The sequence below is a fragment of the Colletes gigas genome, unplaced genomic scaffold (genome assembly GCF_013123115.1).
Source record: "Colletes gigas isolate AHSC1104 unplaced genomic scaffold, ASM1312311v1 Colletes_gigas_Sc00006, whole genome shotgun sequence".
Taxonomy (NCBI): Eukaryota; Metazoa; Arthropoda; class Insecta; order Hymenoptera; family Colletidae; genus Colletes; species Colletes gigas.
Genome location: NW_025106635.1, coordinates 9,608,084 through 9,626,976, shown reverse-complemented (window position 1 = coordinate 9,626,976; position 18,893 = coordinate 9,608,084). Strand labels below are relative to the sequence as shown.

Here is an 18,893-nt window from a genome sequence, read left to right as displayed (position 1 = left end):
CAACAAGGTCCGAAGAGTACTATTTTAAAGTCAATAATTTTAAGATAATATTTCTGTAACAGTTTAATGAAAAATCGATTGGTCGAACGGTAATCGAATTGTTTAAAATCGTACACGTTTAAAGACTCGTAATTATGGTTCGATTAAATTGATTCGTATTAAGAAATAATCTACGTACTGTGTGATACAACAGGTCTGAAAAGTATTATTTTAAAGTCAATAATTTTAAGGTAATATTTCTGTAACAGTTTAATGAAAAATCGATTGGTCGAACGGTAAATTGTTCAAAATCGTACACGTTTAAAGACTCGTTTGCCACTTGGCTTAACTGGCATCTTTCCCAATCCGTCATTACTCATCGGGGCTCGAATCGCGGAAACACTCGGTGCATTGAATCATGTAGTTACGCGTACGTATCGTAATGGTATATAAATTAACGAGGATACGATCGTTTTAATGGTTAGCTTCTCTTAAATAACGCCGATCGTTTATTCGCACAAAGACTTCTCGACGCGATTTCTCAAAAGATATTTATTCCGATGTAGATTTCTTTGACGGATTATTTCATTACGGAGACGATGCTATCTCTGGTCCCCGTTTAAATATCCAATCGCCTCAACGACGATGATTAATTTCTCTCTCTAGGAGACGTTTACCGCGATTCTCTCGGTTGGTTTGCGCAACATCTTCTACCGTTGTACTCGCGTCGTGACCATCCACCGCGAAGATCAATCGCGTAGACATCAAAGCAAAGGGTAAAAACGTCGAAAAAATTTAAATGACCTCTTTGCACTACTGGACAACAGGAGAAATTAATATTAAACGCCTAAGGTCTTCTCAAAAGATAAAATTTACCCACTAAAATCATTTTTTTTAGGAGCAAATTATTTTGTCAGAAGCAAACCAAAACTCTTGCCACCGTTGATATTAAATTGTGCAAAAACTATGTTCGATATTATAGATTCCCCCCAATATTTAATATATTCCTCTTGAAATGGTAGCAAATCGATTATTAAAGGTATCGAGCAGCGAAGAGTTAACGAAAGTGACTTTGACGCGATAAAAACGAGATTTAGAGTTGTCTCATTTTCCATTAATTACGATGCGACTCGGTGCATTAAGTTGAGACCGAAGATTATCCTGACGCATTCGATTCGACTATCAATGAGCTACCGAGAACCTGTTAACTCGAACAGGCCACCTTGTTACGTTGCCTCGAGATGATTAAGTGACGCCGATAATCCGATCTATTAAGCTCCTGCTACCAGCTACAATGTAGCACCGACGACGATGGTCAGTTAATTACGAGATTCTTATCGGAACAGATTAGGACCAGTTCTAAGTCGCGTATTTGAAGTCAATTGAACGGCGTCTTCGATCCTTTACATTTGACAGGTAATTAAAATTCAAAAATTATGATACCTGCGCGAGGAAGCGATCCACTGAAATATTTGTAAATATATTACGGTGGATCCTTAATTATTCATATAATCGAATAACTCAGTTTCCTCGTACCAGGAAAGCATTTATTTTGAAACTAAACCATGACATGATCCTTTTAAATTTTACCATGGCTGAAACAAAATTGAATCGAACGTGAATTGCTCAGATGTTTAAATTTATAATAAATTAGAATGCACACCAAGCACTAAACAATGACATAAACAACATAAGAAAAATACTGACATTTTGCAGAATAACGAATATAACAAAGAAAATATAAAGGAAAGAAAAAATAACAAAAAAACAAAGTAAGAAAAATAATACCAGGATTATATAATACATGTAAACAACAACCAAAGACCATGCAGTCGGTGCTGTTACAAAATTCCAAAAAAAGAAATTAGAATGCACAGTTTAAGCCAACAGACTCCAAAGGGAGAATAAGATGAGATGAAATCAATATTAACGGAATGTACAGCGTTTAATAAATTAATCGAGATTGAATCTAGGGGGTGGGAGAATGGCTTTTATTGAAATATATCTCCCGTTTCCTGTGTAACGTTTTATGAAAAAGTTTGTCAAATGCGAATTGTATGTTTTCGAGCGAGCTTTGATACAAATGTTCACTGCACGGTGGGCGTTTTTATGACGCTTTTGATATTTATATTAAAGGTCGACAAATTGAACGTAAATGATTAAACGCGACACGCTTTTATCCACCGTGTTTCCAAGCATTCGAAAGCAAAAAATACGGCGATTTATTTTTAATCGATACACGTACACGTGAATTTCCCCGCGATGACGTAAATATAATTTCCATACTTTTCTGCTTAAAATTTTTCCAGCCGTGGCGATGAACAGCAAACGATAAGCGACACGAGTTTCCTTTGATCGTAAAGAGTTAATCGTATTGTGATTAGAAGTTACAATGTTATTGTTTAACCATGTTTTATTGTAACGTGAAACAATAACTCGATGCACAATGGAGGCGTTTAAAATGTTTTGGTGATTCTACTACGTCATCCACTGTACATTCGTATTGATTAACGATAATCCGCTATAAACTATTGTTATCAGAATTCTGGTTCAGTTTTAGCAAAAATTATTGCTCCGGTGAATTCACCGCTGCTATAAAATTTTATGTTTCATTGTTACTTCTCCATCGGTGAAAATGTGAAATATATTCGTCTGATCGAATAATAAATCTGGCTGAAATAATAATTCACGCGATTCAGAATCGATAATACAAAGGCTGATTCGTGTGTTAAATATGGATTAAAAGACAATATATATCTGATAGATTTATTGTTTGTTCATGAAAGTCCCTTTCCACTGTCTTCAATTTTTCATATTTCTCATTGTTTCATTCAATTTTTCCCAGATTGTTTACAGATTGTAATTAAATAGTCGTTTATAAATGTAATAGAACGATAGAGAGTTGTTAATTCATCGAGCCATTGAAGAAAAGATACATCGTTTGAGATTACTGCAGCTATTTCATATTTCTCAGTAGTATAGCTCAACGTATGGTCAGACTCAGACTCTTAGTTCCTACTACGCTGCACAAAAGTCTAGATATATTATTAATAATTAAAATACTCGTCAATTTGTCACTTTTAATATAAAAATATGACGGTACACAAAGTTACAGCGTCGAGAAATTATGAAACAGGGTAAAAATATTCCCACGCGTATTTGAATTTTATTATTTGCAGTCGAAAGCAAACTAATCGCTCTTACTTGCGGAAAATTATTCAATAAATGTAGATTGGGGTAGATCAAATAGTGGACCATCGAAATTCTATTCATTCGCAAAATGCAAATGTAAGTGTGTTCAAACATTTGTGCGGCAGTTTGCACGTCGGATATGAAATTCATTAAATTTTACCGTGGCGCACGAAATGGTATATCAAATTATCAAAATATTATAAATAATCTTATTTCCACGATATTTACTCTGACTTTACAAAAACAGAAATTCGTTATTTTGATGTCGTTCTCTACGGGTTGCGTTGCGTTTTAATAAATTCCTTTAATTCATTTTTATATTATTGAAATTATATTCCAGAAATATTTGGGTCACAGGATTACTGAAATATTTTATATTCGATTGTTTCTACGATTAGGCTTATCTTTGGTTCAAACATGTTATTTTAATTAATTTCTATATTATTTAAATTATATTCCAGAAATATTTGGGTCACACATTACTGAAATATTTTATATTTGATTGTTTCTACGATTAGGCTTATCTTTGGTTCAAACACAGATATGCTATTCATTATTTTAATTAATTTCTATATTATTTAATTTATATTCCAGAAATATTTGGGTCACACATTGATGAAATATTTTATATTTGATTATTTCCACGATTAGGCTTATCTTTGGTTCAAACACGGATGTGTTATTCGTTTTCACGCAGAATTTCAAAATTTCTAGACTAGAATTTTGGCGATGTCCGTATGTGTCGGATCCTTTCTCGAGATGATGCTGGTGGGTATGAATTATTCAAACCATTTGCGGCGTACGCGACGCGTCCTGTGTTTGGAAGGAAACAATGTCATGCAACTACCGTTTTCAACGAGCTGACCGACACTTGGAGCGCAATGTGGATCGACGGTATCGCGTTGTCGAGCAGAGAAGCACGTTTCGAGCGAAACCGATGAATCGTGAACGCGATGGCTGACCCGTGTCTGTTTCGAAAAATATTAACCGTTGCGCTTTCAGAGATTTATATGCGAAATGTCCCGCGTCGAGTACGAGTTATTTTTCGTTAAAAAATAAATCGAATAACGTGGAATAATATTTTTTTCCCCATACGCTGCACCGTTTGCAAAAATATTAAAACTGTTCCTTTTCAAATTAAGAAAATACTATTCCATTCTATAGAAATTTCGATATTAAATTTTATTTTTAGCATACGTTGAGATAAATTAAAAGTATGAACGAATTTGAGGAGATACTTAGCAAGAATTATGCGTGTAATAATCTGCGGATGAAGTTCGTTCAAGGACGTTCAAGGTTAACTACGATGAAAAATAAGTTATTTCACTTAGTGTAGTGAGAAGTTAAGACCGGTCAAACTTGCCAGTCATGTTACTTATTTACATACGGGCTGTTTATAGAAGTATACAAAATGAGAACCTCGAGCATCGCATGCTATAAAGTGATTCTATAAACTGTAGCAATTGTTTTCGTATTCGATTTGTTTTCAAACGAAGTACGTACGATAGATCTATTTATGGATACAGAAATAAAATGTATGAAGTGATTGGATGTTTCTTCTATTTCTGATGTATTTTTTTCTCTATTGCCAGAAGTAGAGGAATTGTTTGAAATATTCTACGAGAATATATTATTTTTCTGCTATTATTAAGAAAGCGTGGAGAGATTCACGACGCTGAAACGTATCAGGCGTAACTTCCAAAATAAAAATTTTTATTCCACGTTTTTGATTTATCGTCGCACGTAGAGGCATTTCCGTTTCAGCCGCGCTGTTCGTTGTCGAACACCCTATATTTTGTCGACGTCGTTCGACACCATATTTTTGAGGAGTCCTCGATCGTGACAGGCGTAGATTGCAGCGAAATGCGAACGTTGTGTAAAACGACGACGGGCACGAGATAAATAAATGTCAAATTTTATTTTGTCAGCATCGACGCCGCGCGGGAGATTTTTCCATCGTCGCGATCGTCGCCGAAATGGCAAATAAATTGCCCAGGATCCGTCAGTTTCCTATATAACATTTATTCGCTCGTCTCGAGTGCTCCCCGCGTGTGTGCTTACTTAAAAATACATGATCCAAGAAAAGACTCGGAAGTCGATTCCTCGAGGCGACCTCTCCACCTCGGGGAGCAATTTTACATTTTCACTATCTTTTCATGGGGCGATTACCGTAGTGTGCGAAGTTCTGATGCCGCGTTAATTATTAATAAAGAGCGTTATGGGAACGGAGGTGCAGATATTGTGGGTTTGTTCCACTCATCTCGAGGATAGTGCACTCTACATTTTAACGATTCAGTTTTGTTTCAGCCACAAAAATTCTAATTTGTATGAGAACATTCCTCGATGCCTTGTTTGTGTTTTATGGGGGATTATTCTAGCGATGCTTAGCGTGCTCGCCAGCAGAGGGCTACGCTCAACCAGTCTCTCTCACAAGTGCTTGACCAACCTAAGACCAGGGCTCGATTCAAATATTACTCTTAATAAGCTCTTTCTTTGCTCAAACTACTTATTCATATTATACTATTTCAGAACTCGATCGACTGTTATGCCAAAGAGGGCATCAAAATCTCTGAGACGTTCTCTACATCCTACTTTAATGTAAATTCCTTTCCAGCAGAAAAGATCTATCCTAATTAACGTGTTTAGTGATATTTCGATAAATGCATCCACATATTTCTGGTGTAAACGGTCAAACGACGAAACACACCGAAAAACTGACGAACGATTCCTTGGTGACAAATTGACAAATCAGGACGACGTATGGCGAAGAGGAGAAGGAAGGATTCCGTTTCCTGTTCCACTCGTCCACGTTTGGGAAGATTATAAATCAGCGGTTTTTATTTGAACGCGCGACACACGCGAAGTGAGGCGAACACGAAGTTCCATAATAAATCAACTCGTCGCCGGGGCACATTAATGCCCTTCGTTGATCGCTGATAGCGCCGCGAGTTTATTTAAGGACTCGAAGCGACGAAAACGGAAGGTGACGGGGAGGGTTGGCCGCGGAATTATTTATTCATTTATCTGGCCGGGACTTTATCGCGCTGATACCTGCGGCAGGATGTTCTGTCGGCGGCGGGGAGCACCGCGCGTAAGACGCGGGCGGAATTTTGAACGGTTCATGAAAGGAGGAAGGTGGCAGCGATTGAAACACGAGGAAAGGAAAAAAAGAAGGGGAACGTCGGAGAAGGAAGTTCCGTCCTGCGAATTCCGCGTCCGTTGAATCACTGTCGGAATCAACTGGGGAGGAAAGAATCCTGGAATATACAGGACTATTCAAAATTGGTCTCTTTGGTTTACTAGATTTACGAAATTAGCTGATACGCCCGTGCAAATGTTCCTTTTTTGGAAAAGTGGAACGAAATCCCCATTATTGATATCTAAGGGTTTGAATGCTTTACGTACGTTTGGAAAATAATATTTTGAATAGTATTTGTAAATTTGAATCATTGTTGGAATCAACTGGGGAGGAAAGAATCCTGGAATATACAGGACCATTCAAAATTGGCCTCTTTGGTTTACTAGATTTACGAAATTAGCTGATACGCCCGTGCAAATGTTCCTTTTTTAAAAAAGTGGGACGAAATTCCTCATTATTGATATCTGAGGATTTGAATGCTTTACGTACGTTTGGAATATAATATTTTGAATAGTATTTATACATTTGAATCACTGTTGGAATCAACTGGGGAGGAAAGAATCCTGGAATATACAGGACTATTCAAAATTGGCCTCTTTGGTTTGCTAGATTTACGAAATTAGCTGATACGCCCGTACAAAGGTTCTTTTTTCGAATATGTGGGATGAAATCATCCCCATTATTGATATCTAAGGGTGTCACTTTACGTACATTTAGTATTTATATATTTGACATTTTACCAAAAGCATTGCCACTTTTAATTATATGTAATTGAATGGTTTCTAATTCCTGGTGAAATTTTTATATTTGTCATTGTTTTTTCTTAGAAGCACATTATTAATGGGTAAAACTTTTTCGATGGAAACTTGGTCGCCATTTTCTCATATGTCTCCGTCTCACATTATTTTGTTAAAATACAACAGTTTGGAAAATTCAATTAAAAACTAGTGTTTCGTCTCGATTCGATCTCTTCGATAGTTTATAATGCTTTAAAAATAGTATGCAAAGAGTTTCGAACAATACCTAGTCTTGCTTGAAATACAACTGTCAATTAAATATTCTCTATTCGAACTTGGTGGGAGAAGAAATAAAAGTTAAATTGTAAAGTTTCCGTTCGAAGAGTTAATATAAAAATATTTGAAAAAGTTGTGACAAATGTCTTCGCGTATGATCGCTGGTATGCGAGTTCGGAATTTAGTTGGTATTTTCGGAACGTTTTTCATATTTAAATGCGTCGTTAAGATAAACGTAATAACATGCACGCTTTCTGTCTACACGAGCTGAAATTTAAAAAGCAGGGTTCCTGTAAATTTTTTATTCCGTCGTATAAGTGAACTTGTTTGCTGTGACGTAAAAATCGCATACCTTCGTTTGCTTACCGTGCTTAAAAACGAGATGAAAAGGAATATTTAGCCAGCGAATATATTACTCGGTTACGCGAAATAAATAAATAAATAGAAGCTTCTGACGCGTCCTGTTATTCTAACAAATTTCAACATTTTCCATGGCAGACATTGTGAGCGTAAAAAATACGTTAATATTGTTATTTGCCAAACAGAATTCCAGTGATTTTTCTCTTTGAGACTTGTTATGGGTTCGATTGCTTTACGTAGAAAATTACAAGCACGTTTAAGGGTTGAAAGGCGACCTTTTCCCTCACAAGGGAAGTCCAACAATCTATACACTCCAAAAGATTTGAAATTTTCCACAAATGACGTACACGTGAACCTAATCACATTTTTTATTTTGGCTCAAAAATGGTTCTAGGGGTGCTTTCATCCCTTGTGAAGAATTCTGATTTCTCACATGTTTGTTAATATCTCTGAAACTATAAAAGATGTAAAAAGTGGTTTTAAGAAGATGCTAAAGAAGAGAAAAAGAAATACAGTAAAGTAAATTGCAAACTATTATAATATCTTTTGTTCTATATCTGGAAGCAAAATGAAAATGAATAAGAAGAAATTACAGATATACAATTTATTTTCTTTTGAAGAAGACTACCTACATATTTAAAAAAAAGATATAGAAAATATGAAAAATTAGAATTTCGTAGAGGTGAAAATCTATAGAATCTAGAGAATCGTTTTTGTACAAAAATGAAAAATAGCATAAAAGAAAGATGTAGAAAATATGAAAAATTAGAATTTCGTAGAAGTGAAAATCTGTAGAACCTAAAATCGTTTTTGGACAAAAATGAAAGATAGCAACACGATTAGGTTTGCGTGTGCTTGATTTATGAAAAATATCAGACATTTTGGTGCATCGATTGTCGAACCCTTATTAGATGGATCGCTTGTTCGCGCGACAGGGTGAAGTTTGCTATGTGGGTGGAAACGTACGCGAGAGTAAACAGTGGCTCTATCGAAACGCTGTCAAACACTTTGCGGTGGGTGCAGTTCAGCGCTCAAATCGACGCAAACCAGTCGTTGAATGCGAAAGGCGGGTTTGCACTTAAGTACGACCGCGTGACAACTGCATTCCGGCTGGCCTCGAGTTATAGACGCAAATTCCCTATTTTACTCGCTCTGATTAAATTAATCTTTCTCCTAGAGCGACCAGCGGTCCATAATATTGTCAACATCGACAAATACTATTCGTAGCTTCCGTTGTGTCTTCAGGACTGAAAGACTCTGATATCGAAGCCCCACGATTTCAATAAGTCCTTCTATATTCGTGTTCATCGACTCGAAACTTAAACATTAACTTCGATCAGAAGACCCAGAAATCTCAAACATCGACAAATATTGGCGATATTGTTGGCCATGTGCAATCGATGTTAGATGAACGATGTTGAAATCGAAGATTAAAACAGTTTTAAATCAGTGTTTCGACAGAATAATATTAATTTTCAATATTCTAAATCAGTGATCGACGAATTACAGTCTGAGAAGTTAAAATGTTTTTTAAATGAGTTTCGTAGCATTCACGTGAATCAATTATCATATTTGATTTACAATAACTCGAGTTATAATAGAGATTGTTGAATGAAAGTTAAATCCTCGTTGCATCACCAATCTTCCACTATTTTCATTAATTTAAAAAAACCTAGTTTACAAATGGCTACTATTTTAACAAAATAGCACGTAACTCGAGAATGAACAATCATTAATGCTTGAAACAATGTATGCACAAGTACGCGTATCGTATCAATCGAATTAATATGCGAGCGAAGCCTAAATTTACGCTCCCAGAACCACACTATTAAGCCAACGATGAAATTCGACATGAAACAACACGGAATTCCCCGAAAACTATTCTTGCACGATGGAAATTGTTCATAGTGGTAGATTCTACCGATACGTTCAAAGACTGTTATGTTATCTTTATCTTCCCGGCAAATATTATTCTTTCCCGAGCTAGTTCGGATTGCTTTCCAAGAGATGACTATATTAAGTCGCGTAAAAATATCAAATGTCCATATAATACGAAAGATATTCTTCCCATCGGGACCAGTTCTCGCGATAAAAACGAAAACCGTTCCCACGGTTCGTTAAGTCGGCTCGATCGCGTTCAAACAAAAATAAAAGCGAATATCTCGCGATGGTTTTGCAACGAAAACTTGCTTGGTCTTTCCTCGCGAACAAAGGTTTAACGGATTATTAAATTGGAGAATAAGCGCAACGGCGAAAGAAGTTAATTAAATTCTCAACTGTGTAATTACTTTTGCGGAAGAAACAGCGCGCTCGATCTTCGTTCTGCTTTATTCTGTTTTCCGCAGAAATAGAATCTTCGCTCTGTGAGCGTTCCTCGTGAATTAGGAGAGCGTTTAGGTCGATTAATATGTTTCCGCGTAGACCAGTGAATCATTTTACAGGCTTGTTTATCACCTGCAGACGTCAATTTGCACTGGATGAAATGTTCGAGCGAACACTATGTCGAACGGCGAAGCTCACCGACTTTTCCAGTCTACGTGCATCAAATGCCAGATACGTTCGAGTAGTTTTAGTAACTAAGAAACTTTGATGTTCCGGCTGAGACATTTAAATGTCAAGTTATAAATAAAGAGGCTACAGCTTTTGAGCATAATGTCGGAGTTGCTATTCCGCGGTGCAACCGACGTACGACGAATTTAATGTTGATAAATGGCGAAGTCTCTTCTTCCCCCATCTTCGATGAAGGCAATTTAAAACGATAAGGAAACATCGCGCATGCAAACGAAGCGAACGCGGTCAGGTCGTACGCGATAGAGGACGAAATATAATTTATTTGAACAATTATTTTAAACACGCGGCTCATAAATATTTTATTATCTCTCGAATCGATGAAAATATTAATCGACATTGCACGAAAGAACAAGGAATTAATTCACGACTGAACGATGAAATTAATCGACTCGTTAATGGAATTAATTAATTTCAGTGTCGACGTGTTCCGATATTGCAGTTTAATATATTATTTCGCGGTGGGCGTTTTCTAGTTTCCAAAATGGTCAATCGATGACCCATTCGAAACATATTGAAAAAGAATTTATTGCGATCCCCTTTGCGTATTTTCCGCTTTGTAATAGTATGATTGAAATATCGTTGCAGACGTAGGTTCCGTTTGGTATAAAAATAAAATATTCGACCTTCTTCGAGCGTATTTTATAGAAATAAGAACAATGGAAATTTAATCTGGATCGCGGCGATAATTTTCAACGACGTAACATTATCGATACGTTGCAGCCGGAGGCCACGTGCTCCACTTTTATAAAGCTGAACGCGACTTTACGTTAATTCGTACGGACTCGCGGCAACGGTAACATTTTTCAAACCCGCTGAAAAACATAACGATCGAGGACCTCGCAATTTCCAGTTCCCTGTGTCGGCCGTGGTCAAAGACGTCAGAATCACGTTGCGTTCTAAATTTCAAAGCGCATCAAGTGCACGCACGTCATCGCGCTTTAACGTAAACCAGAAGCAGACTTAACCAGAGGGAAACAGAATTTTGCAATCTTCGTATTTCAAACGCACCACGCTGGATTCCGTGCATATTAAGACGCGGGGTATCTATTTGTTCTTGAAATCTTTCGAAATCTTTCTATCTAGGTGTTGACAGAATTCTGTGGAACCAGTCTCGAATTTATATTAGAGAATATTAATTTATTAATCTATTACGAAAAAGATGACAAATGAAGAAGAATAACTACGTTAATAAAAAACTATATAAAGGAAAAGAAATAAGAAAAGCATGAAAGTTGTGTGAGGGTTGAAAATTCATGAATATATTCATGTGAAGGACTAAAACCAAAAAGGGACTAGTTTATCTAGGTGTTGATAGTATTCTGTGGAATGAGTCTCGAATTTATACCAGAGAATATTAATTTATTAATCTATTACGAAAGAGGTGACAAATGAAGAAGAATAACTACGTTAATAAAAAAATATAATAAAAACAAGGAAAAGAAACAAGAACAGCATGAAAGTTGAGGGTTGAAAATTCATGAATATGTGCATGTCAAGGACTAAAATGAAAAAGGGATTACCTAGGTGTTGATAGAATTGGTAGGTGTCCATACCATAGATAAGTATCTATCTAGGTGTTGATAGAATTCTGTGGAACGAATCCCGAATTTATACCAGAGAATGTTAATTTATTAATCTATTACGAAAGAGATGGCAAAAGAGGAAGAATAACTACATTAATAAAAAACTATAATAAGGGAAAGAAATAAGAAAAGCATGAAAGTTGTGTGAGGGTTGAAAATTCATGAATATATGCATGTCAAGGACTAAAACGAAAAAGGGACTAGTTTATCTAGGTGTTGATAGAATTCTGTGGAACGAATCCCGAATTTATACCAGAGAATATTAATTTATTAATCTATTACGAAAGAGATGAGACATGAAGAAGAATAACTACGTTAATAAAAAAATATAATAAGAACAAGGAAAAGAAACAAGAAAAGCATGAAAGTTGAGGGTTGAAAATTCATGAATATGTGCATGTCAAGGACTAAAATGAAAAAGGGACTAGTTTATCTAGGTGTTGATAGAATTCTGTGGAACGAATCCCGAATTTATACCAGAGAATATTAATTTATTAATCTATTACGAAAGAGATGAGACATGAAGAAGAATAACTACGTTAATAAAAAAATATAATAAGAACAAGGAAAAGAAACAAGAAAAGCATGAAAGTTGAGGGTTGAAAATTCATGAATATGTGCATGTCAAGGACTAAAATGAAAAAGGGATTACCTAGGTGTTGATAGAATTGGTAAGTGTCCAAACCATAGGTAAGTGTCTATCTAGGTGTTGATAGAATTCTGTGGAACGAATCCCGAATTTATACCAGAGAATGTTAATTTATTAATCTATTACGAAAGAGATGACAAATGAAGAAGAATAACTACATTAATAAAAAACTATAATAAGGGAAAGAAATAAGAAAAGCATGAAAGTTGTGTGAGGGTTGAAAATTCATGAATATATGCATGTTAAGGACTAAAACGAAAAAGGGACTAGTTTATCTAGGTGTTGATAGAATTCTGTGGAACGAATCCCGAATTTATACCAGAGAATATTAATTTATTAATCTATTACGAAAGAGATGACAAAAGAAGAAGAATAACTACGTTAATAAAAAAATATAATATGAAAAAGAAATAAGAAAAGCATGAGAGTTGTGCGAGGGTTGAAAATTCATGAATATATGCATGCCAAGGAAGTTGGACTAAAAGGAAAAAGGGACTAGAATAATTTCTGAATTATTAACTTACCTAAATTCCTAACCCACGTTTAAAGGTTTCACGAGTATTTCTGAGGGCGTTTATCGTTATCGTGGCGACTTCTACCTTTGACATCGTAATTATATTCCGCGTCATGAATTTTTACGTGGCTCCATTAAAACGCATTGGCCTCCGTTGCACTCTTTATGCATTCGCGTAGCGAAGATCTGGCGGCGCGAGGCCGGGGAACACGTTCGAAATCATTTCGTGGGCGATTAAGCTCGTAGCCCTCGGGATTCTCGGTAAATTGAATTTCAAGTTGGATCGCGCGATTCAATCCGCCGGAGGGTTCACTTTTGACGCTCGAAATAATGAAATTCGGCGAGCGCGCACGAGACCCATCCTATTTTAAAACCTGTACAGGTGAGAGTGGCACGCAATCCCAATTATTTACATAACGAACGACGTTACGAAAACCGTCCGTAACGAAATCGAGATACACGGGAAGCTTGAAAAATTAACGAGACTTCTAATAAAACGTAAGCCGAAAGCTCGAACGAAACGATGCTCAAGTTGCTCGTTTTTAGAATATCATTTGGTAGTCACTTTTGTGTCAATAACGCGGCACGTTGCGTTTAGAAATTGAAAGCTTTTAAGCGGCTTTGAATGCATACAATATTTCAGGATTTAATGCCATTTTGGAAATAGCATTAAAAACCTGGGGAACGAGGCGAAGCTTGGACGAGGTCTTTAATAAATATTCAGGAAAAAGAGATAAAGGGGAGTTTTTAGAGAAATTGAAAAAGAAACTTAACTCCTCGCCGCGTGCCGTATGATCGTTCAAAGAATATTCAGTGAATGCTCGTGCGTATGCAACGCGAACGTTATATCATACACTTTGCAGAAAAAATTCGCGCAATAAGCGATTAAAATGGTAATTTCACGCGTGTCGTGTCACGTGCACTGTCCCAGTTGATTTTATAAAATTTTCCCTTAGCTTAGCCAGACAGATATCCAATTAAAATAAAATCCTTACGAATATTTGTAAAGTCTTCTTCGACTTTAATTTTAGTTATTTGGTAGAAGAATTGCACTTGGATGTATCTTATAAAAATACTGTAACACATTTACAGTGCTTAGTCTAGCGGAACAATATTTTAGTTGAATCTTCTAATACTGGAATCTGAACCTTAAAAATTGTAATTTTACTCTCATTCATTCGCGAATAACGTTGCGTAAATTTAAATCACGACGTGGTACGTACGCTCTGCAGTACGCTAAAGGCCCATATTCTTATGTTAATGCGTTTCGTCCGCAACGTGCTTGTAATTCACAGTAACAGAGTGTTTAAATTGTGTTGAGAAAACAGCAGTCGCGTAAAATTTCCACAAAACACGTTCGCAGGTAACGAAACGCAACCGCCTTGTTTGCGTTCTTCCTTTCTCCGCGCGGCGATTTCATTCGTGTGTGTGTGTTTTTTTTTTAAAATACACCACCGCTGGTGAATATCCAAACTATCGAAACAACCGTTGGAAATCTTTACACGGCGGGAATTCACTCGCGGGCGAACGAAATCCCCATGATCGTTTATAAAGGTTTCTCTTCCGCGGAAAAAACGCGCGCGAAAACAAACGCGGATCGATTTTCGTGTCGAAATAAGGCAAATAAACTGGAGCGAACGTGCCGTGTGTACAGAGCAAGAGCGTACAAGTACATCGATCGGACGTAATGCAAATGTTGTAAGTCCGACGTTCGTGGAAACCGTAGGAAAATATAGAACTCGAGAAACTAGACAGCTAAAGTTAATCATTCGAAACGTGTTGCAACGTTCACGGTTGTTGGAAACAAAATATAAAAAACTTACGAAGTAATTATTCTCTCGACAGTGTTTTCAACGTCTCGTTTGAAGAAAACAAATCGATAATTTGATACTCGATTAATTAAACTCTTTTCCTTAATTTTAAATCTTAATTTTAAATCTTAATTTAGATTATTTAAAATTAAGTAAAAGAATTTAATCAATCGAGTACCAAATTATCGATTTTTTCAAACGAGACGTTGGAAACACTGTCGAGAAAATAACTGCAAGTTTTTTTTTATTTCAGTTGCTTGGTAAAGTAAAATATTGAGCAGTTTCGATATGCACTAATTACTTTTAATACTCGGATGGTCCAGTTTTTTTCCACGGAAAGCAAAAAAAAAATGTGCATATCGGAAAATACTTTCCATTTACGATTCGAATATCCAATTTCTACGGTGAAATTCTCGATATATTGTACAGTGTTCGCGAAGAGAACAATGAAAACGTATAAACTAAATTCTCGTCCAGTTGTTGGGAATCATATTAAACTCCCTACTCCCCTACTTGTCGACGTAAATAAAATGGAAACCCGGGGATTGTATCGCGCAATCGTATTTTCCACCGGGGCCAAACACTATTGTTCGAGTAGGAAAAGCTACTCAAAAGAGCGGCTGCAATTCCGCGTGTATGGTACATTTTCAAAGCGAAATTTTTCATTGCTATTCGTCAGTTATTCATGTACTAAATCCCTCCCTTTGAGGTAGCAAATTCCATCGTTTATTCCGAACGAAATACATACTTGCAAACCAGATAAAGGAAACGTATGATATATTAAAGAGCTAAAAGGAAATAATCCAAAGGACTTAATAATTGTTTGTATCATTAGAGTATCTGGCTTTTTCAAAGGATAAACTGATAAAGTATTTTCTTAGGGAATCTAAATTAAAGGATTTGACACGAGAACATAATACATTTTCTTCTCCTTTTCTTTCTTTTATTGATTATTATTATTTGATCTTTTCAAAATAATACATTGGATATTTTTTTTTCAACGTTTCGATTTTGTTGGATCTTCTTCTGGAATTGTTAATTCAGAGTGGTCTTTAAAGTAGAAAAGTAGAATGAAACCTAGAAATCAATTTTAGTTAAATTGGTACGAAATTCATGTACAAGTGTCAAATTTGATTGATTTATGCAACGAATTACAATAATATTTTAAACATACTAAATGGATATATGAAAAGGAAGGAAATGGTAGGTTACAGAGAATAACATTAACCACATTTTAATAAATGAAACAGGAAACTAATCCCTGAAATGAGCTCTTTCGTCATTTGGCTACATTGCCACATAATCACCGCCATTCGCTGCATACTCTTAACGATAGACAAGATTCTTGGCATCCTCGCTAAGGAACTCGACGCTTTGTTTCCTTAACCAGGTTCTGGCAGTCTTGTCCTCTCCTCGGATTGAAATGACGAATAAAAAGAGGTAAAAATCGGAGGACGAAAATTTTACTGGAACACGACAACGTGTTAGACCTCGAATCTCAGAAACCAACAAAGACAACTGCGAAGTTGGATCTCATCCACTGTGCATATAGATAAACCAGACTTGGCACTCGTGCAAACTCCAACCATTTCCTAAACTCGAAGGAATACTCGAGCATCCATCGACGCGAACGAAGGGGCAGAAAACAGGGACGAGCTCGTTCGAATATGTTTATAATTAAAATGTACTTGAAATATTGGATGTACGTATGTAATTTCCAAACGAATTTTCTTTGGAAATATCGAGGGACTCTTAAACGTTAATGAAAGCTTATTTCGACGTTTCTAATATGTATCTAGTCTTCATTTTTTCATTCAAAAAATCTCTTTTATATTTTCTGGACTAGTCTCAGTTCTTTTCTTTTCACAAACCAAGGATTAACGGTGATTTTAAAAGACGTGTCACTATACCATCTGATTTAGATCTTCCTGGCAAAGTCTCTTTTGATATTTCATACTCTTTGCACACGGTAGATAGTCTCATTTCTTTGTTTTTTAGTTTTCAAACAGTCTCCCTGAGTTGTTCTGTCAATATTACTCTGGCAAGAGTACTTGCTTTGCCTTTGACGTACCCTGGGCGTGCTTTTAAGAAAGTTAAACAGAAACCAGTGCAGAAAATCTTATCCAAACACGTTACATACAATAAGGTTAGTTAAAACTATACGATAATAATATAGGAACATTTATTTACCGTACACAAAAATATTTATTAATATGCACTGCTTGTATTATGCCTCTCTATCGGTTTTGTAATTAAGCATTGCTTGTTAATGTTTTAAAAAGCCTACTTCGTTAATAGAAATAATACAGCGTTTGGTAAAAATAAGAATTCACGAGAAACAAGTTTCTCTCCATTTATAGTGAATCACCATTACAGTGTAGGAATACGAGTGGCAATAACTGTATGTATAGTTTGAGGTAAATTTCAAGTAGATATTTTCAAGAATCGAATTTGTAAAAAACGTTATAATTGAAAATCGAATTCACTTGGTGCGTAAGTCTGTTCCTCAGCCTTCGTCGACACCGCCAAAGGATGATCGCGGACAGGCAGCCTCCGGTTGCATTGGCCACGAACTGTTATTAAGATACCGTTATCTCTGTAATAACCTGGCGTTGCCAGGTTGTAATGGCAAGTGTCACAAAGCAAACATTATCGCGTGGTACGATTTGATGCGGGACTAAATGTGGATTACCAATTAGCGGTCTTCATTACCACGTGCTTCGGCTTGATCTCCTTGATCCCAGGTTGATCTGGACGCATCGATTCGATCGAATCCGAGCGAGTATATTTCCAGACCCTTTATTCGAATCCCACAAAATCTACAAGTTCCTTTTAGCTTCTTTATTTAACACTAAACCTACCACGACTGGTCGAATAACCATTTTTAGTATGTCGTTTAGAATTTCTAACATGTAATCTTATTTTATCGCCATTTAACTTCACGACTTTTTTTATAGCGTACGTACAATGAATTTTCTCAATATTCACATCTATTCTTATTGTTTGTTTTCTAAGAAAAATAACTGGTCATCTGACTGGTTGAACGATTTATATTTTTTTTGTAAAAAAACAAGGCAAAATTTGGTATTAAATTCTGGTTAGCTTCCGATGTAAATGGGAAATATATAGCAAAGATAAAAGGAGACAATATTCAGTTTCCACTGTTTTAAAACAGTCTAACAATGCGTATTAAAAATAGTAAAACTTTACACACTTGCAGTTCTGAAACTACTAGTATTTTATTAATAATTGAGCCATTATTAGCAGCGGTGAAGCCTCCCCTTTGAAATGGTTTTTGATTCTTGTCGATCTGATTATCCGTTTTCGAGATATCGTAATTTATGTAAAAGGTAATTTTTAAAATTCCACTCTCCGTCTGAGAACAGCTTGTTAACGCGTATTAAAAATAGTAAAACTTTACACACTTGCAGTTCTGAAACTACTAGTGTTTTATTAATAATTGAACCATTGTTGGCAGCGGTGAAGCTTCCCCTTTGAAATGGTTTTTTGTTTTTGTCGATCCGACTATCCGTTTTCGAGATATCGCAATTTATATGAAAGGGTATTTTTCTTAATTTGACTATCTCTGTCTCCGTCTCACGCGTCGGACCTCTTTGTCTTGCGCGTGAATGACGTAGTACTTACTACGTACTACGAGCACGTGCGGTCAATGACCTTGGCAAGGCCGTAGTAAGAAAGTTCATTGTTCTCGCGACGTAAACAAACTTCGAAGCCTCATATCTCCGAAACTAGCCACCGCATCGACTTGAAACTAAAATCCTCATATCTCCGGAACTATTTATGCTATCGACTTGTACAAACGCTCATTTTAAAGGGCTTTTCATCCCCTATCCGATGAACAAATGAACTTTTATTTTTTATGCTGTCTTCTATGTTTAAATGTACTTTTTCTTTAAACAAAATTGTATTTTTCTTCTTACTACTCAGTATTTGAGTGAAACGTTTAAAAAATCAGTATTTCGTGAGATATTTCGTACACTACTATTCTTCAGTACAGAATTAATATGATCGAACAGTCCTTGAACATAGAGTCTTTACGTAAAAGAATCTTTTGCATATAA

General features: G+C 36.0%; 1 protein-coding gene across 4 annotated transcripts in view; it reads left to right on the top strand.

The window, feature by feature from the left end:
- The window catches only part of LOC122395861 (cAMP-specific 3',5'-cyclic phosphodiesterase 4D), a 221,808-nt gene that overhangs the window by 196,391 nt on the left and 6,524 nt on the right, over positions 1 to 18,893 (top strand). The gene's annotated exons all lie outside the window — the stretch shown is intronic.